The sequence below is a fragment of the Oreochromis niloticus genome, linkage group LG3, assembly GCF_001858045.2.
Source record: "Oreochromis niloticus isolate F11D_XX linkage group LG3, O_niloticus_UMD_NMBU, whole genome shotgun sequence".
Taxonomy (NCBI): domain Eukaryota; kingdom Metazoa; phylum Chordata; class Actinopteri; order Cichliformes; family Cichlidae; genus Oreochromis; species Oreochromis niloticus.
Window position 1 is genome coordinate 1132518 of NC_031967.2, and position 22712 is coordinate 1155229.

General features: G+C 39.8%; 1 long non-coding RNA gene across 1 annotated transcript; it reads left to right on the forward strand.

Moving 5' to 3' along the window:
• The first annotated feature begins 157 nt into the window (after positions 1–157).
• Positions 158–22376, forward strand: LOC112842762 (uncharacterized). Its single transcript, XR_003214780.1, has 2 exons — positions 158–423; positions 21386–22376. It is a non-coding gene; the product is annotated as an uncharacterized LOC112842762 (long non-coding RNA).
• The last annotated feature ends 336 nt before the right edge of the window (positions 22377–22712 follow it).

The following is a 22712-nucleotide window of genomic DNA, read 5'->3' on the forward strand; positions in this document are numbered from 1 at the left end:
CTCCTCACATATTTCTGTTACCCAGTGTCGTAGGTCAGTCTGGATCTCATCCACTGAATCAACTCTCTCACTTTCCTCTGTCTGTTCATCTGGAATGATGATGGAGTCTTGAGCAACTTGTCCTTTCAGGTATTTCTTGCACCTTTCTGAAGGAAGGGGGGCTCCAGAACTGTCATCACCCTCTGCCTCACTGAGGGCCACAACAGTGATAGCACGTAGGAGCTGTTTTGCATGGTCCAAACATTGTGACTGAAGAAGTTTTGCTAATGACCTGACAAAGAAATCTTTAACACGGTGTGTTTTCATCTTCAGGCAGTCCCACTGGCATATCATCTTGATGCAGAGCGCAACATCAACCCTGATAAAACAGGGGGGGAGTTTGGCAGACTGGGTTCCAAGAAGGACATGAAAGCATTCATTAAGGTAGGACTTCAGATCAGGATGAGGAGTGAAAGCCTTGACCAGAGCTCCCAGAGTAAAGTTACTCACAGCTTCCTTGAGTTTTTGCACCTCGGGCAGAAACTCGTTCATCCCAAGGACAAAACACCCAAACACAAACTAAAGACCAACATGTATGTTATGCAGTGCAGTGATGAGTGCTTGGAGCTTTTACCCAGGAAAAACCAATCAGCCCACAACACAGGAGAGCCACCTCAACAGCTGGGAATCCACTGGGAATGACCGACGTTGAACAGAGGTTGAGGTTTACGACACCAGTTATCAGCCATCTACAATGCAGTCTTGAGATCCCTTCCCAGGCGTTTAAACACCCACTCTCAATAGTTCACACGATGATGGCGATATCTTACACTGGTTTCACACTCACGTGATCAATACTGGGCCAATGACAATCAGGAATACCACCTCGAAGGGTTAAAAACCTGGGACCCTCTGTGGGATGTTTTCAAACCGAAGAAGGTTTTTGCATGAGAGGAAACATCTTCACAAACCAAAAAGAAACCCGGTTGCCTTCTCTTCAAGCTCTCGAGTCTACGAATTGTGTTTCGGCTTTGAGGGAATTCCCGGCAGCAGGATCAATAAAGAAATTATAACGCTTGTGCAGCACTTACAACCAATGACGATCATTATGATGATCAAAGTGAGCGTGTGATGGGCTTCCATTGGCAGGCAGCAGGGATTAGAGGGTTATTTCTCTCCCCTGTCTTTGGCCATCTCTCTATCGTTCTCGCCCCCTGGATCAGGTTTTATCTACAAAGTAATCGGGGCTTTTCTCTTGTCTGACAGGACTACAACTCCCACAGTTAACCACACACAGACACACACACACAGATACACACAGAGATTACATCGACACTACACAGTCTACTGCGATATTGACTCAGAGACTTAAACTAGGCAGAAAGGGATGCGATAAAGCAGAAAAATCTGGATTTCCACAGGAATTATTTTGTATGAAATCTCTTCTTATCTCCACACAAACAATATGAAACCACCTGAACGAGATTCTCTGACGTTCTTTGCATTTGGTATAAAGAAACACTCTGAGCAGTCAGATTTCATTCCAGGAGTGGTGAAAGATACCAAAATCCAAAGGTAAATATTGTATATATTCAACACCTATTGTAGAGAGCTGTTGTAGTAACAAAATACAGCTCAGACAAAGAACCGGGGCTGGTACTGAGTGATCTTTGGTTTTTCCTCCTGAAATTTTGAGCTGACATATAAATTATTAATGGACGCAGGATCACAGCTGTAAAGGACACCAAGGTCCTTTTTTGCATTACTTAAGGGAATTAGTGGGGCGGGGGTTTGCATACACAATACACAGTAGATATTACATCTATCTGTTGTTTTAAGACAGGGTGAAATGTTTTCAGGCCAAAGAAATCTTAAACTTTGGCCACTTATGGAGGATATAGTGCATGGAAACATGAAATGTAATGTATGTTTTTATGTAAGATAAACAGCATTTTGAAACACCCGCTGTAACCAGCAATGAAAACTATCAAAAAACAATAAAACAAGTTAAATAAAATAAGTTGTGCGTTTGGGTCATTTCTGGTTAAAAAGATATTGATATTGCCATATTGAATTTTAATATGTGTCATTTCTGCAACACACACACATGCTATACATGCTAAAAGAGAACATCAGCATTACTGTGAAGCTTGTTTCACAGACTGAATATAACGTGAAGGGAGAAGAAGAGCTCAGGCTGGGCTTTTCCAGCTGCGCAGCTACATCAGCCCCAATAAACATGTCAGCTCTGTCAATGTTGCTTCAGGGAATCATTTATTGTTGCCTTTGTGTGCATGTTGTTATGTCTCCTAACATAAATGTACTCATGAATTAGAATTACAAGGCTACATTTGACCTTTACTGCGCAGTATATCTGTGTTGTTGCTTTGGAAACTGGGCCCATCTGATATGCTCTTGTTCACATTTAGCATCACAGTTAATGCTCATCGTTTTGAATATAAAAGTGTTGGTAATAATAAATGTGCAGTGTCACCAGCAGGTGTCGGGACATCTCCGTGAAGCTGCGCTTTTATTTTGCTCTCAGACTTTTGGCAGCAAATTCAGACAACACCACCTGTTTCCTACCAGAAGTCTTTAAACACCAACATTAGACTAAGGCGCTTGAGACAGCCAATTTAGAGTTTCCTATGGGTGCAGTGATTTACTGACATGCGTGTAACAGACCCACGACAGGACACATCCACACATTCATGCTTTCCAGCATTCTTTATTATTGCGGTTGCCGTTTTCACACACTGGCTGCAGCTTTGCAACCCCCCCCAACCCCACCCCCCACCCCACACACACACACACACACACACACACACACACGCACCAACAACAATAACTACAGCAGAACCCACCACAGACCTTAAGCCCACCGGCGAGGCGTAATTGCGCATGCCGCTCAGGTGCGTCCGCCTCCCCTGCAGCGGCACTGCAGACCACGCCCCTACGCAATGTGCAAAAAGAGATGGAAATACTGTTGGATGACGCATATTGATGATTATTTGCACCCCAAATTCCACAGTTGGATTCATTACTCCACATAAGTTGCATTTTCCCTTGTTTGACGTTCTGTTCTTGTGTAATTTGGCATCTCCAGACTTTCTTTTCTGTTTCCATTCCTAGAGAACGGCCAGCCATCTCTAGGAAAAGGATTCAGTGGGATCACTGAATCCTTTTCTGATGATCATTCAGTAAAGAGTGGATGGATCAGCTGATGGGGCAGCTGCATCTCTCTGGTCCCGTGCCAGGTCTTTGCTGGATGTTTTCTTATTTCTTAAGGACATGACTTTTAGAAATTGTTCATCTTCTTTAGTCCTGCAAAGGTGGACAAGGACGCACACTGTGCTGGGATTTTTGGAGTTTTCAGTTAGTCCCATGTTGGGAATCACCTTTTGCACAGAACTGTTCAAATGACCATGTTGTTAAAATTTTAAGCCTCTGATTTTACATTTAAAATGTTATGTTTTTAAATGTTGATGCAGAAATGAATATAGTGGCACGGTGACACAAAGGCAAACTACATTTTTACTGTCTGAGCTGTTTGGATTTTTAGTCTGAGTTACAGGAGGCAACAAGCAGTTTGGTGAGTTAAAGCAGGAAACAGACCAGTGCCTTTCAAATGCTTAAACACCAGAACTGAAGCTCATAATCAGGAAGTGGAAAGTGGAAAGAAGCCTTCAAATAGAATATCAGAAATGGGGGAAATAACTTGCAGAGCTGAAAACAAAGAGTTGTGAAGAATAGAAATATTTTACTGCTATTATTTGCTGCTATTTTGATAATCATCATTACCGTTTCATGTTAATAGTGATGTTGCTTTCCCAGGTGCATTCAGATGTTCAAATATATTGGTATTATATCAGTCTTTATTACAGGTCCAGTTAGAACCATTTTAAATTGTTGAGTTGAATCTATAATTTTAAATGCTTTTCTAATGCTTCGATAATCTTAAATGTTTCTGTGTAGACTGCAGGGACAGGAAGTTACATGTGTTTGAAGTTGCAGGCTTTCGCAGAAGTGAAACTGAAAGCAGACTCTGAATGCAAGTACTGTGAGTGGGACAGGAAACTGTATTCAGTAGAGTACACATACATAGTTTTGGTTCGGACATACACGTAACCACACACACACACTTAGAGGGATCACTGATAGGGGAAAGTTCAAATTGTTTTGCTTAGGGTTGCTTTTAGACTATATTAGGAGGAGCAAACATATTGGCAGATCTGAGAAGGAAAACCTGTGTTATGAAAATGATTTTAATCTTTTATACATGATTGCATTTGAGCATATTAAAGAGCTGTGGCTCCTGGTCAAGTGAAGGTCAGAAACTCTTGGCGGGCGTTAATGATCAGCCAATACAAGGTGAGAAGAACAGGAGCTCTGAAAGGAATTGCAATACACCTGCTTACATGACATATGCCTGGAGTTATATCCTTATATTCTTATATCCTTATATCCTTTAGAGCTAAGATTTAAGTTTGTATCATTTATCACTTATATCCTTTTATGTAAGTTTTAAGGTTCATTTAGGTTCATTTTAAGTAAGTTTCCTTCATGGTTTGAGTATTATTCGAGTGTGACCTTTAGTCTAGGAGTCACTCATAGTGTAGCTGGGTAAAAGCTCAGGCCTTATGTCTGACTATGATAGAGGTGTGAGGTGAAGCTGGGGTGCAGGAGGGGTCATGACACATACATAGCACACACACACACTCACGCACACACATACACACCATAGTAGATTCACTTTAGTAGGTAAAAAGTTAAGATGTGTTTTTTGCTGCAAGTGCAGAATTGGGCTGGCGTACTGTCAGACGCTTACAGGAAGCGTACTGATGTTCGGGGAGATAAGGAGGCGCTCATGGAGCGACAGCGAAGACGAGCTGAGGGGAAGCACCGACCCGAAGACTATGTTCTTTTAAAACTATGTTAAAGGTTGTTGACAGAACATTTGTGGTTTAGGCTGACGTATGCTTTGTTTAAATCTGCCTAGCAACAGAAGAGGGGGCGGTACAATTCTCACCTCTATAAAGTCTTTGTTTTGACTTTTGGTAAGACAGTTCAATACTGATTGGGTTGTTGAACTCACACATGTGTTCATTAAAATGCCGTCTAATTGCACCACCCGGCTGGATCTGTGGTTATTTTTAGATCCCTCTCTCAATATTTTTGAACCTTAACATTTGGGGGCTCGTTCCGGTGAGAGAGAGGGAATTTTGGGGTAGATGGAGAGATCCAGGGTCCGTGGTGATTGGATGGGCAGATACGAGTCAGTGGTCTGAAGTGAGAGACAAGCCGGCTTAAACAAAGGTAAGGCACATACCTGTTGAATTTTCCAAAATGTGCTAGATTGGATATGACAAAATTGAAGTCTACTCACTGAAAATTACTGGTGAATGTCTGTTTTTGGTGATAATGAAAGTAATAAAGTACAGTACTGAGAAAGTTAAAAGCGGTTGGAGCCGTTGAGAGAATTAAAGCAGTTGGAGCTGCTAATTTAGTGTGGTAGGGAATTTGGTCATTTTGTGGGTTGGAGCCCTATTGGTTATGGACTCTATTTTGTGATGGTCATTTTGTGGGTTGGAGCCCCTATGTCCACAAGGATAGGTCTGCCTGATTCTTACTCCTGTTTGGGAGTGTAGAGGGTTAGTTCAAATTATTCTAAATTTTTCTAGAACGACAGCGGCGTCTGTTAAGAAGCGCATAGCCCGGACGTTGCGATCCCTCCTCGATGTGGACGCACATCGTTGACCTATCGGCGAATAGGCTTAGCTCGGTTTGGCTTGACCGTGGGGTACAGGGCATCCTGAGAAAAGCCAGTGGTTGGACCACTTGACCGTTTGAAACGGTACTTGCGCTTTTTTGGCCAGCAGAAGTTGGACTTCGGGCATGTAACTTTAACTTAAAACTTCGGGGAAGCCTGGGATGTGAAATGCCCAAAAATAGAGCTTCAGGCAGAGTTTGGGTTGGTTCACGCTTTTAAATTAATTTAGGACTAGAAATCTGGACGGAACGGTTGGAGCTGGTCCGGTGAATTGAGCACAAAAAGTCAGGGACTTATCGGTTGGAGCCGTTATGGTAAATTTATCAAAATTATATAGGTTTTAAAGGCCTAAGAAATCTGTGCAGTTGTAAATAATAAGACGTCTGTAATATAAAATATGAGATCTATGAGTAAGATTAGTCTCTGTGTCAGCAATGCACAGCTGGATGTGCACTGATGGTGTGTGTAAATGCAAATGAGCAGCGGTGACGCGCAGAGAGGGTGGTTTCAGTTTCGAGAGTATAAATACAGTTTGAATATATCACTGTGGATGTATAGTAATTGACTGAATTTTGATAGATGTATATATGTTGAGCAATAAATGGTGGTGTGTTTTATTTTTCAGTTATGTGTGTGGTGAGAAGCCGTGAGGATGATGAGAGGTTTCAGTTTTTTCTTTACTTGCTCTTTCTGATTATGGAAGGCATGCTCAAAATACTCGTATGAAAGTGTATTTGGTGTGATTTCAACCGAGTGAATGCTGTTAGTATTTGATTTGAGTGACTCTGTGTGATCTGTCTGAGTGAGTGGAAAATGGAAGTTTGAGAGAAAAGGCAGTGTGTGAGACGATTCATGGCGTCTGTAAGAGGTTAGAACCTTTAAAAGTGTGTATGAAAGAAAGGAGTGTGAAATATATTTCTTTTGTGATGTAAAGTATGATGTTCTAAAGTTTGAAAGTGCTTTTAATTCAAAAAATGCATGAGTGATGGTATGAGAGGTTGAGTTTCTTTTCTCTCAGTTCAAAAAACACATAAGTATATACACTTGGTTAATTGTTTGGATGTGTGAAAGAGCTCTGTTTAAATGTGTGTGAGTGAAATGAGGGTGTATTGTTTTTAGACCAAGACTTAGTAAAACTAAAGAGGGTTTGTAGATTGTAAATATGAAAAAACAAGTGTTTGATTAATCTGTAGAAACAGGAAAGAGAAACAGGAAATACTGTGCTGCTGTGTGAGTGATTGATGATGTCAGGGGAGCACCCAGAGAAATAGACAGACGAGTTAAATTCTAAGAAGATGAAGCGAATGCATGTTTTAAGAAAAAGTAATAAAGTAATAAAATTATATTAATTACAGGTTTTAGAAAAGAGACAGACCGAGAGAAATAAATACATGAACTAACAATTACATCAATGAATTGAAAACGCACGTACACGAATTGTTACATGTGAAATTATTGTTGGAAAGTTAATACACACATGAAATAAAGAAAGCAGTTTACACTCCTTTAATTTCCAGAACCAGTGTGTCCCCTAGACCTGATAACACCCTTGCCCAGTTGGCCCCTGTAGTAGGCGGGCATGGAAGGCTGGACAGCCCATGACGGGTAAGATCCCACCTCGAAACCCTGGGACAACCTAAGGCAAGGCGCAGTCACGATTGCTTGAACCTAAGTCCCGGAGTGACCTTGGAGTCACTGGAGGAGACGGGATTTAACAGGTAAGGCCACTGGGCACAGACGAAGGGGAAATGTCATTAACAATGACCAGTGATGAGCCAAAGAGAGAAAACACACCCTGTCAAAAGGAGTTTGAAACACTGCAAAAGAAACATTTACAAGATCACAAAGATCACAAAGAAACATTTATAAAAATCACACATACAAACAGAAAATGCGCTGACTTTACAAAGACAAGCTCATGAAGTAATGCATAGAGACACTGATTGAAAACCTGGCTAAGAACACAAACATATGCAAGGAAGATCAGCTTGCTGCTTGTATGAGTGAGAGAATGGTGTGAATGGTTAATAAAATAGACTTAAAGCAGTTTTTATAAGAGTGACTTAGGAGTGCTCTCGCACTGGGTGATCAAAGCAAGTGATTAGTATAGAAAGAAAATGAAAATAATTCAATAATGTGATAAGGTTTAAACATGTTTTTCTCTTATCAAGTTGGCTGTTGAGCTGTGAGTCTATGCAAATTAGCTGGAGTGAGTGAGTGACAAAGACACTTCCTGTGTGCGTGTGTCTCGGAGGCTTTCAGTTCAAGAGAGAGCGGTGGCTGTTGAAGATTATTTGGCGAAATATATAATGGTAAAGTATCAGGATATTTGATTACGGTGGTCAGGTCTGTTCAGAGGTGCAGATTTGGACAGGAAATTTATAATTTAGTGATGGTACATTGTTGAAATCGGTTTATATTTGATGCTGAATGAAAACATGGGAGAGTAAGGAAGGGTGACATTGTGCAAACGGTCTTTGATCTTTTGACGAGGTGTTCAGTGCGTTGAAAGGGTGAAATTTAAGATGGTTTAAGATTTTTTGGGGCTGTTGTTTTTCATTTTAATAGAGGGAGTTTTGATAAACATGGACATGTCTAAAAGGGCCCATAGTTTTTGTAACAGTGCACTTAGGAAAAACCTGTCAGGTGATTTTGTTTTGTACTTTGATGAGCTAATAATCAGCTCTCTTTTTCATTTTTGTTCTAAGCAGGCCTGGAAGAGAGTGAACGGACGGCGCTGACAAAATTAACAAGTACGAAAATCAGGTGGGCTTTACAGATTATAATTGATTACAATCAGAGACTGATTGGCGGCGAGTCTCTGTCTAAAAACGGATTGTATCGAGTCAATCCAGTCAAAAGTATAGAGAACTATTTTCCTAAAAAGGAAAATGAAATAAAACAAATGATTGAGCTCATTTTGCTGATGTGGAGCATCTGATGATGTGCGCAGAGGGCTGCAGATCAGCAAAAAATATCATGTGTGAGTGAATGTGAGTGAATGTGAGTGACTGGACTAAGGTGGGGATGAATAAATGTGGACAAATTTACCAGGTGAGGAAAAGAAAGGGGATGCGTTGTTTTGCTTTTGCCATAAGCAGGACAAGTGGGAGACTTAAATCTGGGGATGCTGATTTTGGGATAGTGATGTTTGTTTTGAGAAGATTTCTTTTTTACTGGGGTTAGGTTATGGGATTACATTATATTGTTGGGAGAATGCTAAATGCCAAAAGGGAAACATTGTTTAATGAAATTCAAGTTACCATTAACTGAGGTAACACATGATTAATAACTGTTCTGTTTAAGTTTATTTTTGTTATGACATAGACGGGATCGAAAAGGGAGAGTTGAGTATGAAATGTAAACTACAGGTTTTGTTTTCAGGAAATTCCAAGGATCCAGAGTTCGATGGAGCAACGAGTTTGAGAAGATTTGACAGGATGATTAAATTAATTTTGTTCCTTAAACACAGGTTTTCAGGGCTGGAGCAAAATACCGGAGAGGAAGATGGCTGAAGTGTTTGGAGAAATGATATGACTAACCTTTTTTCCTTTTAATTTTCTAAGCTTGGGTGAAGCATGTTGAGTTTTTTGCCACATGAGATGTGTCAAAAAAGAGAGGGATTTAAGATTTAATTTGTTTAATTTAAAATGGGTTTTAGTATGATTTTATACCTATTGGGGTTGTTTGAGAATTTAGATATGGTAAAACTGGGGCAGAGATTGTTAATTCTAAAGAAAGGATTAAAATGAACTGAATCCTGTTTAGAAGATAAAATGCTGGTGTTCATACGCTGCTGCATATAAAACTTAAAGGGAAACTGTGGGAATAAAGGATATGCTTTGGGGAAGATTAGTGAAGCCTTTGAGTAGAAAATGTGTGATTTCTTTTGATTTTTAGGATAAGCTGTTATATTGTAGGCTTTAGAAACAGATAGTAAATAGATTTATTCCTAGGGTAGAGGAGAGCTTTTGATGAGGATGTTAGAAGTGTTACTGACCCAAATGAATAGTATTGAAGATTACATACACAGGAATGATTTCATACACATTGCATTTTGTGCTTATTAAAGAAATGTTGCTCAAGTCAATAACTGAAGGTCAGAAGCTTTGTTTGGCGCGATGTCCAAGCAATTTATTGTGCAAGATGACCTGAGCATTGAAGGCTGCGCACGCTTACAGACATATAGAGCTCATCAAGACACAGGACAGTATTGATTCCAGGCCAAAGGCCTCAAAAGTGCATTTAGCTTCTAACTGAATAGGAGTTTGCTTGTAACTAAATGGGGTGACATGTAAAATATTGAGATAACACATGCAGCTCTAAATTAGTCCTCTTATATAATATGCAGTTACAGAATAACAAATGCTTGTTGAAGTGACCAAGTTTTTGTTTAGAACAGAAGCAAAGGGAGAAAGCTTATATAGTTTGCTTAAGTCTGATAAAGTATAAATTAGAATGTATCATTACATTAAGAGCAGCAAAATGAAATAAAATGATATACACAGAAGTTGTTCCTAGGGAGCTTTTAGCTATGATGAAATTTATTTAGGAGCTATTGATAATGTGCTTACACGTAGTGATTAAAGTGGTTGTGTTTTTTATCCTTTTAGTAGAATAAGCAGGTATAATGATTTTCTTGATACATTTTCTTGTAATAGGTGACTTTAGATGAGAGGCACCTGCAGCAGCGACAGTTTTGTGTATAGGATGTTGGTGATCAGATAAGGAACCAACAGGAAGCCTGCAGAGACGTGCAAGCAGTACTTTTAAGAGTTTTACAAATGCTGAGTACGGTTGAATGAGATATAAAAATATAAGTCAAAAACCAAATACAAAATTAGGTTCATGTTTTGAGTAATATTAGCTTGAATCAGGTTTGAATGAAGAGAACAAGAGAGGGTTAGAGTGGGAGAAGTGATCCTAAAGTTTATGACGTCAGGGGTGGACAGGGAAGCAGCTGAATGGGCCAAGGAGTGACCCAACATAATGTATTGCGACCTCTGGTGGTCCAGAGGTCGAGAGTGGGAGTGTGAAGAATAGAAATATTTTACTGCTATTATTTGCTGCTATTTTGATAATCATCATTACCGTTTCATGTTAATAGTGATGTTGCTTTCCCAGGTGCATTCAGATGTTCAAATATATTGGTATTATATCAGTCTTTATTACAGGTCCAGTTAGAACCATTTTAAATTGTTGAGTTGAATCTATAATTTTAAATGCTTTTCTAATGCTTCGATAATCTTAAATGTTTCTGTGTAGACTGCAGGGACAGGAAGTTACATGTGTTTGAAGTTGCAGGCTTTCGCAGAAGTGAAACTGAAAGCAGACTCTGAATGCAAGTACTATGAGTGGGACAGGAAACTGTATTCAGTAGAGTACACATACATAGTTTTGGTTCGGACATACACGTAACCACACACACACTTAGTTAGAGGGATCACTGATAGGGGAAAGTTCAAATTGTTTTGCTTAGGGTTGCTTTTAGACTATATTAGGAGGAGCAAACATATTGGCAGATCTGAGAAGGAAAACCTGTGTTATGAAAATGATTTTAATCTTTTATACATGATTGCATTTGAGCATATTAAAGAGCTGTGGCTCCTGGTCAAGTGAAGGTCAGAAACTCTTGGCGGGCGTTAATGATCAGCCAATACAAGGTGAGAAGAACAGGAGCTCTGAAAGGAATTGCAATACACCTGCTTACATGACATATGCCTGGAGTTATATCCTTATATTCTTATATCCTTATATCCTTTAGAGCTAAGATTTAAGTTTGTATCATTTATCACTTATATCCTTTTATGTAAGTTTTAAGGTTCATTTAGGTTCATTTTAAGTAAGTTTCCTTCATGGTTTGAGTATTATTCGAGTGTGACCTTTAGTCTAGGAGTCACTCATAGTGTAGCTGGGTAAAAGCTCAGGCCTTATGTCTGACTATGATAGAGGTGTGAGGTGAAGCTGGGGTGCAGGAGGGGTCATGACACATACATAGCACACACACACACTCACGCACACACATACACACCATAGTAGATTCACTTTAGTAGGTAAAAAGTTAAGATGTGTTTTTTGCTGCAAGTGCAGAATTGGGCTGGCGTACTGTCAGACGCTTACAGGAAGCGTACTGATGTTCGGGGAGATAAGGAGGCGCTCATGGAGCGACAGCGAAGACGAGCTGAGGGGAAGCACCGACCCGAAGACTATGTTCTTTTAAAACTATGTTAAAGGTTGTTGACAGAACATTTGTGGTTTAGGCTGACGTATGCTTTGTTTAAATCTGCCTAGCAACAGAAGAGGGGGCGGTACAATTCTCACCTCTATAAAGTCTTTGTTTTGACTTTTGGTAAGACAGTTCAATACTGATTGGGTTGTTGAACTCACACATGTGTTCATTAAAATGCCGTCTAATTGCACCACCCGGCTGGATCTGTGGTTATTTTTAGATCCCTCTCTCAATATTTTTGAACCTTAACAGAGTATAAAAGGGCCATGACTCAAATGTATTATTTATGAGAAATTGATTTCCCATAGCTGCAGATCCTGGGAAAAGATATAAAAATGTTTTTTGTTTAATGTTAAGTTTACGCCCCCTGTCTCATTTTGTCTGCTCTCTCCAGCTGCAGGCCCACCTGTGCATATATTGTCTCTGTTTACCCCTGTTGATGGTCGGATCATCCTCATAACTATGTGAACCCTGAGCTCTGTAACTTCCTGCTTCCAGTTTCCCTTTAAATCCAAGCACCTGTTTGTTCCAGTGTTTACCACTAATCAGCATTTTGGTCCATAATAATCAGCTCATGCTGCCATCTGATGACATTTTGCTGTGAATCATTTACTTTTATTGGCAGTTGTTGTTTTTAGTTGTCATTTCCAGTGACCAAAAATAAAAGTCCTTGTCCTTGTCAGAGGCTGAAAACTCCTCTAGCTGGAGATGAGGTTGTGGAAATTGCTTTGTGTTTACTTTTCGCTGATTATCTGATAGTCATATCCCAGAATGCCACAGCAGCAAGAGCCAGAGCGCTCTGTTCCAAGTTCATTGTATACGCTCCAATATTATATCCATCCATTTTCTTCTGCTTATTCAATTCAGGGTCGCCGGGAGGCTGGAGCCTCTCCCAGCTGTCATCGTGTGAGAGGTGGGGTACATCCAGGACGGGCTGCCAGTCTGACGCACAGCAACATGATATTTACTTCATAATCTGTATCTGCATGCTGCTTGTATGGTTGGCTTTCTGGTTCAACAGCTGATGGAAGAGCAGGAAAAAATTGGCTTCCTTTTCTCTCCACCATCAAGTTTTCTTAAGTTTTTATGCTTTATAATGGCACAAATGTACCTGAATAACAAAATCATTTTCACCTTCAGCTAACAATAAATGTCTTTATTTTTAACCGAAGACAAGTCTTCGGTTTTATGTGCATTTCTTCTATATCACTGTAATAAATTCAATGTTTCTATTCTGCTCATAACCAGTTAATGCACGAGCCCTGTGCTGCAGAAAACAGTTTATTTTACAGTTTACAGTTTATTCTTTGGGAGATTTTTGGAGATTCATATTTCATACACATAAAGCACATTTACTTTCCTCCATGTAAAAAATGATCAAACATTCATACCAGGGGCGATTCTAGGATGAGAGCTTTGGGGGTGCTGAGCACCCAGAGAGCTGCCCATCCAGGCAAGGTAAACTTTACTCGTCACGATGAGACTTCTTCCCGTCTCTGTCAGTCCCTGCATCCTTAAATGTCTCCAGTTGTCTCCAGTTCCCCCTGTTCCTCCCTGTCCTCATCGTCTGTTGTCTTCATCTCCATTATCAGTCATCATAATTTTACCATCTCTGTGTAAGTCGGCAAATTTCTTTATTAAATCATAAGATTCTTAAATGCATCAAGTCTCTCTGTGCCTGGGTCCTCGTCACAAAACATGACATCACTGTTTTGAACATTTTAACACAATTTAATCCCACATTTGTGGGGATTTTTGAAAAGTGTTTTGCTTTCCATCAAATCTGATAAAGGTTATTTCAATGCTGCAAAAGACTACTACTGCCAAAGAAGAATGGATTGGAATTTAAAAAAAAGGAATTTAAAAAAGGGAATAAAAAGAAGATATCCTAACCTAAGTCTCTCAAGCATCTCTTTCTCAGCTGACATCACAGCCAGGTGCTGGAGTCTGCTTTGACCCATGGCCAAAAAGTTTTTGGCAACCGTGACTTCCTCTGACTGAAGCTCAGTATGGTAATGCAGTGCCAGGGCCGACAACCCAGTTTGTTTTGCAGACTCTGTACAGCAGCTTTAATATAGGGACAACACAACTTCCAGATTGTACGAGTAAAATTAGTTGTTTTTTTTCTTTGCCAGTTTAACAGTTTGTGTTGTGCCTGTTAGTATTTCCTGCCTGTTTTCTTACCTGGTTCTTCCTGAACTTGTACTTTCCCCTCTTTCCTCTCTCCCTCTTTGGACTGACAATCATACACAAATAGATTTTATTCAATTAGATTAACCTCCTGTCAGGAGTTTTCCTGTATTGCAACTCAGGTCAGAATAAAAACGCTCAGACAGGTTAACGTGTACACGGGTGAGACTCACGGAGACTCGCACCCTGCAATAAAAGAAGCCTTTATTCATAGCTTTATTCATAGCACGTACAGGAAGAGATAAAATAGAACTGTGCTGCGTGCAGGCTTCCTGTTGAGTCTGCACAGAGTGTAACTTCCCCATTTAAGCTGAATACTGAAAGAGCAAACACATTTAGATAATGAAATGTACTTTTAAGCATAACATAATAAAAATCCCAAAATCCTGAAATCCCTTGACACCTCCTAAGACCCGAACTCTTCCACAGCATGCAATTTTAATTTCTCTTTGATATTTGGTCACATTGGGGCCTGATGAATGTAAAAACAAAGAATTACCAGATTTTTTTTTTTTTTACCTTATTTTTGATTTTAAGAAAAATAAGAGCCACATATGAGGATATTCATTTAAAATTTTGATAGAACAGTAGCAGGATAATGTCCCCGTAAGTGGGTATCAGGCCCTTGTAAAGCAAAATTCAGTATTTTGGTCTAAATAACCCAAAATGTGATGTCCACATATGTGGACGGCAGGTCCTAGGAGGTTAAAAAAATACTATTAAGATCACTAATAAAAAAAGTCCTCTCTCAGTGTACTTTCAACCAAAAGGCAAATAACCAAACCACATGTACATCTAATAAAAGATATAAATATTGAAACACTGATCCAACATTATCCTTTATTGATGGATCATTTGATCTGATCTTATATGAACCTGGCTGTCTCTCTGCACACACACACACACACACACACACACACACACACACACACACACAACAGGAGTTATAAGGTTAATGGGCATCCAGTCAGTTAGCTAGTGAGTACTTTGGGTTTAATATCAGCACATATCGCAAAATAACCAGCTTCTCTCATTCCATTTCAAACAGGACAGTGGTAACAACAGAAGCTATGGACAATGTTAAGTTTTAGACTTTAAATAGGCTGTATACATTTCAATGGGAGCAACAGGACGGTCAAATGTCGCTGAATTTACTACAGAGCAGGACGGATTGTAGGGTAGCAAACATCGTCGGAAAACATGTTTTCAACACAGCAGGTTACCTGGTGTAATGTTTTTCAGCTAAAAGGAAACATGGCCTGACTCCTACCTAACTATATAAAGACTGAAGGTTAAATGCAGCTAATATGTCCTGTTTTAAGGCAGGCGCTTCCACCTCCGCTCCGCTGCGTCTCAGACACCATCGCTCTGGCTAATCTTGTGCAAGCAATTTATACATAAATGTCGTTTTTTTAAGACCAAACCAACACTAGCTTACTGGAAAAACGAATTAAACCTGTTGGTTAAATCTTTGACTTTAGTTAAAAAGAAAAAGGCTGCTTTTGATTTAGAGTTTGATTTAGTGAGTTAATAATCTATTAATGTATGTGAGCCCGCCTTTATATTTTCTTTTTCCTATGTATGAAAGTTGCTAATATGTAAGGAATGTTTATTCTCTGAATGTGTAATATATGGTGCATTTTGGTTGTATGTTAATTTTACTAATAAAAAAAACAACAAAAAACCCCATCGCTCTGGCACAAAGGGCACCTGAGAGAGAGGCAAGCTGGAACAAACCATTTTGGGAGGGGGGAGGGGTTATCTATACTTTTGTTGTTAAAATGTTCCATCTCAATTACGTACTGTATGCTTTTTATATTTTTAGTAGTGTGTCCCACAAACAGCAAATATTGTCAAAAAAAGTAAGAAATCTTTGGGGGTGCTGAAGCATTTTGGGGGTGCTTCCCCCAAAATGCTTCATCACCCCCAAAATGGGCTAAAATCGCCCCTGATTCATACTGTGTTGTATCAAAAACATTAGCCAGCACTTACACATACACAAGTTTAATTACTGTACAGGGAGTGCAGAATTATTAGGCAAGTTGTATTTTTGAGGAATAATTTTATTATTGAACAACAACCATGTTCTCAATGAACCCAAAAAACTCATTAATATCAAAGCTGAATGTTTTTGGATGTAGTTTTTAGTTTGTTTTTAGTTTTAGCTATTTTAGGGGGATATCTGTGTGTGCAGGTGACTATTACTGTGCATAATTATTAGGCAACTTAACAAAAAACAAATATATACCCATTTCAATTATTTATTTTCACCAGTGAAACCAATATAACATCTCCACATTCACAAATATACATTTCTGACATTCAAAAACAAAACAAAAAAAAATCAGCGACCAATATAGCCACCTTTCTTTGCAAGGACACTCAAAAGCCTGCCATCCATGGATTCTGTCAGTGTTTTGATCTGTTCACCATCAACATTGCGTGCAGCAGCAACCACAGCCTCCCAGACACTGTTCAGAGAGGTGTACTGTTTTCCCTCCTTGTAAATCTCACATTTGATGATGGACCACAGGTTCTCAATGGGGTTCAGATCAGGTGAACAAGGAGGCCATGTCATTAGTTTTTCTTCTTTTATACCCTTTCTTGCCAGCCACGCTGTGGAGTACTTGGACGCGTGTGATGGAGCATTGTCCTGCATGAAAATCATGTTTTTCTTGAAGGATGCAGACTTCTTCCTGTACCACTGCTTGAAGAAGGTGTCTTCCAGAAACTGGCAGTAGGACTGGGAGTTGAGCTTGACTCCATCCTCAACCCGAAAAGGTGGGCCCATCCATCTGGCCCATCAAGACTCACTCTCATTTCATCAGTCCATAAAACCTTAGAAAAATCAGTCTTGAGATATTTCTTGGCCCAGTCTTGACGTTTCAGCTTGTGTGTCTTGTTCAGTGGTGGTCGTCTTTCAGCCTTTCTTACCTTGGCCATGTCTCTGAGTATTGCACACCTTGTGCTTTTGGGCACTCCAGTGATGTTGCAGCTCTGAAATATGGCCAAACTGGTGGCAAGTGGCATCGTGGCAGCTGCACGCTTGACTTTTCTCAGTTCATGGGCAGTTATTTTGCACCTTGGTTTTTCCACACGCTTCTTGCGACCCTGTTGACTATTTTGAATGAAACGCTTGATTGTTCGATGATCACGCTTCAGAAGCTTTGCAATTTTAAGACTGCTGCATCCCTCTGCAAGATATCTCACTATTTTTGACTTTTCTGAGCCTGTCAAGTCCTTCTTTTGACCCATTTTGCCAAAGGAAAGGAAGTTGCCTAATAATTATGCACACCTGATATAGGGTGTTGATGTCATTAGACCACACCCCTTCTCATTACAGAGATGCACATCACCTAATATGCTTACGGCCGGGTATATGTTATAATCCAGCAGATACACACATGCACACTGACAGACTCAAAATGTTAAACATGCATTGTTTTGAAAAAAGGTCACCCTCAGGTTGCTGTATTAGTGTGTCTGGGTTATTCAGGTTCATCTATTCTAAATATGGATCTTTGACATGTCGTTTGCGTGGAAACGCTGTCACAGAAGGCACAACATAAGCACTGAAAAAATGCATCAAATGCACAGGTATTGAGCACAGAGATTGTTGATTCCCCTAATCTAATAGGCTGATGGAGGTTTCCATTTTTTAATAATCCCACCTTCACTCTTTTGGCCTCAAAAGATTCATCTGCATGGAGCCATTCGGTACATGGAGAGAGGGAGGAAGTCCTCTTCCTCTTTTTGGGTGGAACAGCCAGGCCCCTCCAGTTCTCAACTGCATCTTCATCAGCCGGAGGAATTTTTGTGGCAGCATCAGATCCCACAAACGGGTGAGCATCCATTTTTATTTTGTCTTCTGCACTGTGAGTCGTCATGGATCCAGAATTGGCATCTGTGACTTTCAGTGATCCCACTGTTGCCTCATCTTTGATCTTTTCTTTGGCAGAACAAATCCGCATATTTCCCTCGATGAAGGAAAGATGACGAGCAATGAAGCGATCGACTCGAACAGGCAAGTTTTCATGTTTGAAAAGGCCGTGTTTTATGTTTTTGAACTCGGCTTCAACAGTGGCTGAACTTGCTGTGATGCTGGTGCTTTGGAAGAGAGGGACCATTATTCCTGTCCAGAGGGGCAAGTAACTTGTGAGTCTTATTATATGAGGAATAATCTCAGGGAGAAAGTGAATATTAGTCCCACTGGCATATCAGTTGGATGCTTTCAGTTGATGCTTCATAAAAGCTTTAAACTGCTGGTGGTGCAAATGAATACTCAGGGGATCTAAACATTATATTCTTATGTTCTGGGGAAAAGCTGTAGCATATTTTAATGCATCAAACAATCATGTCAAACAAACAGAAACAATCATGTTTCTCTGACAGCATTTGCACCACTGGGACACTGGGGCAATTGTTTTCTGTCAGAGTACCTTGATAAAGGAAGATATGGCCAAATTTGCCAGATTTGGACTCAGCAGTTTTTTCCCAACTGAACCGGTTGCATCAAAACACACAGTTGGGGGAGATTTTTTTGACAATGTCTTGTAAACATGCATCTGTGTTTGACTCCAGCAGTGACAGAAAAACCTGTCCAGGCCAATATCTCGATGCTACCACTGTGAGGAACACTATATTTTAACAATTGCAGGGATGCAATGGGGTCCTTATCTCCTAATTCCAAGTCTTTTCTCTCTTGTTTGGCTTTTCGCAGAGTGGCCAAATTTGGAAGGTGGCTTGGCTCAGGATCTCCAACATCCATCAGATCTGCTTCCTTCGCTGAGCTCCATACAGCCGGTTCCATTCTGCCCTCACACAGCTCTTTAGCCATCTGTTCACGCAGGTTTCCAGACATGAACCACTTGGAGTGGCCAGTGTGCAGGGAGAGATCTGTATTTCTCATGAAACACTGGAGCACCACTGGACTATTGATTGCTGGCTGTCTGTCACATGACACTCCTTACAGTCGCCTCTGATGTCCAGATAATTATTGGTGACAGTTGGATGGACCTTTGCTCTTCAGAACACAAGTGTACATGTATTTTTGATCTTCTTCCAGATAAGATTGTTGATGATATGAGTCCAAGTGCCAGGCTTCAAAATTGTGTATTCCCTTTTTTAAGAAGGAGAAAACTTGTCATTGTATTCAACCTTTTCAGGAATAAATTTAACCCAGTCCTCTAAGGTTTTCTTGTCCAGGAGAAATGCAACCTGACTCTAACTCTCCTTCAATGTTACTTTCCTGATCACTGATTTCCAAAGCTGACCAGATGTTGTGTCTATTTAGCTTCACAAAGGTGTACAGGGCCTTTGCTGACATCATGTCTTCTAGCTGCTGACTCAGCTCTTTCCAGACTGGTGCAGCTGGAGGGGCTATTTTGCCATTTTGGACTATGGCCTCTTTTGAATTGCAAAGAATTGCAAAAAGGGAAACCTTGTCTACAGATGGCTTTCGAGGCATCTAAATAAAAAACCACACTATGATTATAATGGAGCAAAACATGATTTCTGCCCTATATATTCAGCCAGGAGCAACCCCTCCCCCAAGTTCTCCACCAATCTACACTTTCATATTTTGTGGACTTATTGTTTTTAAGATGGAGCTATTGAATTTGTGAGTTTATTAAATTGAGTCTGAGTGTTTAACCCACTAACATGTACTGTACAGCACTTTAGTCCAGTGTACTAAATGTTTTTAAAGTGCTTTAGAAACTTTTTCCTGGATTTGCAAATTTGCAATTGTTGTATTTTTGAAAATGTTTAACATTGAAACAAAATCCCTTTGATCCAGACAGTTAGCTATAGCATGTATTAACTCAGTAACTAAAAGCGCAGTATTTTAAATGTAAGCTGACCTTGTTCAGAAACCAGATGTAACAGCTGTTCTAAGAATCCTTCAGACACTTTATGACAAATAGAAAATGTGTATTTGATGCAAAAGACTGCTAGCTTGTTGGTTTCTCAAAAGTGTTCATGGGAGTGTAAAATGTTCAAATGTAGTTTTCAATAAAGTTTTTAATCCACTCCAAAAAAATAAATACTCAAGCATTTGCATCGTAGTTTTATCAACGAAAAGTGATTGAAGTAAAGAAATTGAAGTTAAAAAAATACACTCATTACAAATTTAGCTGATTAAATACAATAAGAGTTTTTTTAACAGAACTTTATTGAACAAGTGTATATAAACAAGTCTATAAAATAAAGTTTTATATCTCAAAAACCATAGCAGCACAAACGCTACTTTTACCTGCACAAATCTCCACAAACGTAGCACCAACCGCTCCGCCTGTTTCCTTTACGTTTCAAGTGGGTGGGGGTCAGCTTCACTCTGCTGCGAGCTGTCGGCTTTCAGCTCGTGTCCGCGCCGTCGGGTGAGAAAGTCACATCTCAGTGATTCTGATGCGTCAGCGGCTCCGCGCTTTGTGTTTACGTCTTTGTGCAGAATCCGTGTTCCTGCTCTCATTTTAGCTGTTTGGTGGTTGTTGAAACTTTGGGAGGTTTAACCTGAGATTCTGGCGTTTCAGGCAAAATAAATTTATATTAAAAAATCGATTCAGGATTTAAATGAATCGATATCACGTTATCCAAGTGAGAATTGATTTTAATCGATAAATTGATAATCAAAACCCACCCCTGATGCATATACACGGGTCACACTGCTTATTGAAACCCCCCAAACATCAGATCTGAATCAGACAGGTTTTTGTTTTTTGTTTTCAAAGTTTAGACTTTTTATCAGTAACACGTGCTCACTTTTTGCAGGAACAGTTGAAACTAACATAAATAACTCGAGAGGTGATAGTCAGCAGGGGGTTTACAAGTTGTGTGCCGCGTTGTTGGCGGTATAAACTCGACCACTTGCAAGGTGAGCTGGCAGACATCACTGAATTCATCAGAGATGATTAGGTTCATTTTGACAAAGTGAGCAGATATTTAAAGATGATGCCACTACATTCTTGTCTAGAATATATTAAAGTGTATTTGTTGACACACAAAAAAATAGTTTAAGTATAGTCTGGGTCCACACATGTCCAAACCCTGGTGTGTGGGCCTACTTAGTTTTGAGAAATTGTCATGGGACCGGGGTCTGGGTGACCCAGGGCCTGTAAGAAGTTATGGACATGTGTGTTGTTGGTGCTGCTGTCTCCTGTTTCCATGTTTGTATATCTAGGTGTGTGTGTGCGTGTGTGTGTGTGGGGGGGGGGTGTCAGTCAGGAGCCTGACCACACCTGCGGAGGAGAATTACTCACACCTGCAGCTGATCAAGCCTCGTCAGAGGAGCTACTTAGGAGTGTGGTGGAGCTCTCTCCGATGCTGGATCATTGCGTAACTTCACGTTAGTCTCTTGGCGAGTTAGTTAAGGTTAGTCTGCCGCATTGTGGTGCTGCTGACGGCTGCCTCTTTGTTATTCCCCAGGAGGAGTGTGGAGACGAGAGGGCAGCGAGCACGGGGTGCTCAGACACTGAGGAGACAAAGAACACTAACACTGGCAAGAGGACACGTCAGAGTCGGGAACGCACTGGGGATTTATTGTTGTTTGGATTATTTTGCATCACTGTAAATAAATGCACTGACCTCATCACAGAGTCCAGCATTTGGGTCCTCCTTCCCCTCATCATAGTCTGCCACACAGGCCGTGACAGAAAAGCCCACTAAAAGAACGCCCACCAGACCAAAGCAATGGTTTTGACTTGATCAGCATTAACCCCGCCCCCTGACTTTGATGGGTGAAGCTGACAAATAAAATGTATTTATGAACATCGATGCAGGGCCAGGAGTAGCAACGTGAATGAAATAAATACATCATTAAATAATTCATTAAATGTGTCAGTAAAATAATTAAAATAGAAAACAAACCAATAATTGATTAAATATGTAATTAACTAATTTGAATTGTACATAAACAAATAATGAAACATTTTAAATGAAATTAATGGATAATTCATTATTAATATATTTCTTTAATTGATTATGAACATTTTTAAATTAATTACTGAAATAATTAATTCATTAGTGATGTCTTTATTTAAGACAACCATAAAATACCATAAAATAGCAAATTTATTCAAAATAAATTTAAGACATCAATATTAAAGGTTAAATTATGATAATGAATACATGCAACTATAACTGATGACATAAAAATGAGGATTTCTTAAGCTAAAGCCAAAGTGCTGACTCATTTGGCATGTTACTCTCAAATGTTTTCCCTAATAACAATAACATAATTACACTTTAGCCACAAGAGGGCAGCAGCATTAATATAAGTCACATGTATATAAAGGTACAGAGATTATATTACAGTGATTTTGACAAAAACAAAACAGAAGTTGATGGCAGTGTGTTTTTCCATGACAGAATAATTACGCACACCCCACTTTGCAGTTATTTATTTGTAAAAAATGTTGGAATCATGTATGATTTTCGTTCCACTTCTCACGTGTTCACCACTTTGTGTTGGTCTTTCACCTGGAATTCCAATAAAATTGATTCATGTTTGTGGCTGTAATGTGACAAAATGTGGGAAAGTTCAAGGGG